Source organism: Elephantulus edwardii, unplaced genomic scaffold (assembly GCF_000299155.1).
Source record: "Elephantulus edwardii isolate Elephantulus edwardi_28Jun2011 unplaced genomic scaffold, EleEdw1.0 scaffold00157, whole genome shotgun sequence".
NCBI classification, from domain to species: domain Eukaryota; kingdom Metazoa; phylum Chordata; class Mammalia; order Macroscelidea; family Macroscelididae; genus Elephantulus; species Elephantulus edwardii.
Window position 1 is genome coordinate 7586601 of NW_006399907.1, and position 4351 is coordinate 7590951.

The window sequence follows — 4351 nt, forward strand, 5'->3', positions numbered from 1 at the left end:
CTGAGTCAAATGGTATCTCTATTTGCAACTTTTTGAGAAAGCGCCAAACTGCCTTCCACAGTGGTTGCACCATTTTACACTTCCACCAACAGTGAATAAGGGTTCCAGTCTCTCCACAACCTCGCCAACATTTGTTGCTTGCTGTTCTGTTAAATTCTGCTATTCTGACTCGGGTGAGCTGGTATCACATATTGTTTTGATCTGCATCTCTCTTTGAGCTAGGGATTTTGAACATTTCTTCACGTGCTGGCCATCTGAAAGTCGTCTTCGAAGTGTCTGGTCATATCCTGAGTCCATTTTCAATTGTATTGTTTACCGTTATCTTGTTGGTGTGCTCAGTCTGTGGCTTCCCTTTTTACCCTGCTGGAGAAGTTTTTTTATGTATATAGGGATTTGATACTTAGAAGACCCCATTCATCTATCTTATCTTCTCCTGCTTGTAGATTTTTCAAGATACTTGGAAGACTGTATTTTTCCAGTTGCAGATAGAACATTCAAGGCACCAAGTAAAATTTATATCCTTGTATAAAATTATTCTTACTCCTCAGTTTCTTGACCAAAGTAGACTGTTATATACCACCAAGTCAGAACTGACACACAGCTGACTGCTGGCAAATTTTCAGAGGCAGTTAATTGCACGGGAGGAGACTGCCCATCCCCTCACGGAGCAGATGGTGGACTTGAACAGTGTTATTTTGCGACTGCAATGCAGCTTCTTGCCATTTGGCCACCAGACAGTATTTTCCCTTCACTCTGTATCATCTTATCTTATTCAGAATTAGGTAGTCAGCTGAAGATGGGGCTATTCTGTTAGATAAGTGGGTTTGTTTTTTTGGGGTTTTATTGGGGGGGGGTTGGTTTTGTTGTTTTTTTTCCCTTCTCTCTCTCTTAGTTAAGTCTTAAGGGGGCATCAAAGTTCAGTTTGTCACAAAAAACTGACTGTAATAATATTAATAACTGAACACTGACACAGGTTGGAAATCAGTAAGCAGAACTGTAATCTGTGTTCCCCTAGTGACTACCTCCCCAGCCAGATTAACAGGGACAGAAATCCTATTATCATTCTGATCCAGAAAAGCAATGAGAAGTGAAAAGTCAATGGTTGGGTCTTTGTTTCCCTTTTGAATTCTGGTCTTCACATTACATGCTGATGAGCAAGAAGAATAAAGAAGCCCCAATTAAGCTACATAGAGACACCTCACTGTTTTCCCTTCCTCTAAAACAGATAATCAGTGATTGTTAGAGGCTTAAGTCACCTTTGAGTTCAACAGTTTGGAGATGAAGAAAGCAGTATATCTAAGAAGTTGCTGACTTCCTAACGTCTCCTTCTCAGCGTGGTTGCTGAAGGGAAGAAAAAAATATTTTCTACTTTTCCTCCCTCCAATGTTAGCAATGTTTTCTAAATAAAGAGCTGAAACAGCCATGTATTGAAGACAGCAGTGCTACCTACAGTTTTCTTTAAGTCCCTATCTTTATAAATATGTGTACAGTTTCAGAAAAGCAGTAAACACTAAAAGGCTTATAGGAAGAAAGTAGGTCATCACAATGCAAGTGGAAGATGGATGTGGTATCTTCAAAAATGAAGGGGAAAAAATCATTAACTTGTTAATCAAAATGTTAACTAACACCATCCCACACCTCTTGTATTTTGTACTGCCTCCATTAAGGCCTTCCTACTACTGCTTGCTTCTCTAGAGCTCTCTTCCTCCCATAAAAAAGGAAATCATATTTATGGAATTTTAAAGCTTGTTGTGTTCCTGCAACTAGTGCTGAGCTAAAACAATATTTAAAGAAGTGCATTCCAGCTACAAGCCTGTCTTCATCTTCCCACAAAAGCCTCACCTACCCTTTAGTGTCTCAAGTAGAAAAGGATTCAAGTTGCGGGTTCTGATCATCATAAAGCAGAAACAAAAAAATATGAACTTGTGTTGCAAAAATTTATTGAAGAAAAGAAAAATTCCTTTTCTCCAAAACAAACAAAAATTCTCATTTTTAGGACCATTAATAATAATAAGTTTATCAGAAGAGCATAAGAAGTATTACACAATGAAAAACATACTGAATACGTCAATCTTAGATGGTTTAAGATTAAATCTCTATTTCTCCTGATTAAAAACTGTCCGCAAGCCTTCCTGATATTAGTGTTTCCAAGCTTGTAATCTTTTTTTGTTTGTTTGGGATTTTTATTTATTTGAGTAAGAGCTTATAAACTATGCTGTGCTTTAACTCATCATTCATATTTTGTTTCATAACATTAATTAAAGTTTATTAATGTAATTAATTAAATATCTAATAAAACTCTTATTGGATATTGCATTTCCTGTCATATATATCTATTTAGTAATTTACAAACTAGGCTATAATCTTTATGGGAACAGACAGCCAGGATTTTTCTTCTCAATGTTGATGAAACATTTGACCACTGTCTGTTATTAGGGACCTCTCTAAAGCACTCAAGAGCAACGGTGTCTCTCTGGAGACTAAGGTGTACCTGATACAGGTCATGGTCTTTGCAATCACTTGTTATGCATCAGAGAGTTGGACAATGACTAGGGAGGATAGGAGGAGAATTGATGCCTTTGAGCTGTGATGCTGGAGAAGAGTATTGAGGGTACCATGGACTGCTAGGAAAACAAACAGATTCATCCTGGAAAGGGTCGAACCTGGCTGCTCCTTTGAGGCAAGGATTCTAAAGCTCCATCTAACATACTTTGGACATGTTGCAAGGAGAGACAGGTCCTTGGAGAGGGACATCATGCTTGGTAGGGTGGAGGGACAGCGCAGGAGGGTAAGACCCTCTATGAGGTGGACTGATTCAGTGACTGGGGTAATTGGGATGGGTGTGTTAGAGGCAATGTGATTGGCACAGGATAGAGCAGGGTTTAGGGCTGTTGTACATAGGGTTGCTATGAGTCGCCGCCACCACCACCCAGGTTGCTTTAAAAGGAAGAGAACAGGGCATGAAGTTTAACTTTGTTCTATGAAGACTTTTTGTCTACAGGCATTCTGACAGCCTCTGTAGGTTCTATGGCTCATTTATTCCTATAGATTTTTTTAAACAAAAAAATAAAAACAGACCTCGAGTTAATGGTATTTGCGAATGATTATTTTCAGAAGGGGCAGAGGTCACCTCTTATTTACCCTGATACTTCTTGCTATACATATCTCACACATATAGTTGTGTCAACTCTCTGGTGAATGACTAAGGTTTAAAGAAATGGTAATTTAGAGGAGCCTCAAAATGTAGTGAAGAGAAAGAAGTAGCCAAGAAATTGAGACTAGGGTAGTTTGCTCTCTCCATTCTTTTTTTTTTTCTTTTTCTTGTTTCATTTTATTAAATGTGACTGAAGCAGACACCGTGGTGATTAAAGAATTTAGCCAAGATGGCTTAGACTTCTGGCCCACCAAGATCTCCAACACAACAAAGGACTATCTAAAGGAATGGTACAAATGAAAGAACTTAAGTGGGTATTTTGGTACAACTTATAGAAAAGGTAAAATAAACAAGACATGCAGGTGGCCTGGTAGTGACCACGGAGTCACCCCTGAGGCTGTGGGGAAGCCGGGCGCCGTCACTGTCTCCCAGGGTGTGCTTGTAAAAGAGGTACTCGGCCAGGACCGAGTCCGGGGCGCCCACATTGCATAAGCAAGTTGGTTACATAGTCACCCAGTTGTTTGATGGATTTCACCTGCTCATCCAGGTAATGTGTCTCAATAAAGTCACACAAATGAGCGTCGTTCTTGTCAGTGGCCAATTTGTGCAGTTCCACTAGGGACTGATTCACACTTTTCTCCAAGTATAGCGCACACTCTCTTGCGTTCAGCCCGCACTCCCAGTCATCCCGGTCTGGTTTCTTGATATCCTGAAGGAAAATGTGGCCGCCTCGCTGGTTCTGCAGCTTCATCAGTTTCTCAGTGTGTTCCCTCTCCTCATGGGATTGGTGGAGAAAATATTTGGCAAAATTCTTCAAAGCCACATCGTCATGGTCGAAGTAGTAAGACATGGACAGGTAGACATAGGAGGCGTAGAGCTCCAGGATGATCTGGCGGTTGATGGCGGCCTCCGAGTCCTGGTTGTAGTTCTGGTGCACCTGCAAAGGGGACGCGGTCATGGCAGCGGCTGTGAGGACCTTGGGGCGTCGGGGGTGCTGATGTGAGGTGGTGGAGGAGGACTGGCTGGAGATGATCAGTGAGGGGAGATGCGGGCGAGCGCCAGGTTCGTTCAAGCACTGTTGAAGCAGGAGACTACGGCAAGTCTGCGAAGACCGTCTCGCTCTCTCCATTCTTTTTGTTATTTTATTTTATTTTTTTTAAATTTAGGTTGTTTATTTTTCATTTCAATGAACATCTA

At 40.9% G+C, this 4351-nt stretch overlaps 1 protein-coding gene and 1 pseudogene across 2 annotated transcripts in view; both read right to left on the minus strand.

Annotated features, from left to right (window-relative positions):
- DENND5B (DENN/MADD domain containing 5B) overlaps nt 1-4351 on the minus strand; it is a 234482-nt gene that overhangs the window by 85187 nt on the left and 144944 nt on the right. The gene's annotated exons all lie outside the window — the stretch shown is intronic.
- LOC102856513 lies at nt 3461-4283 on the minus strand (annotated as a pseudogene).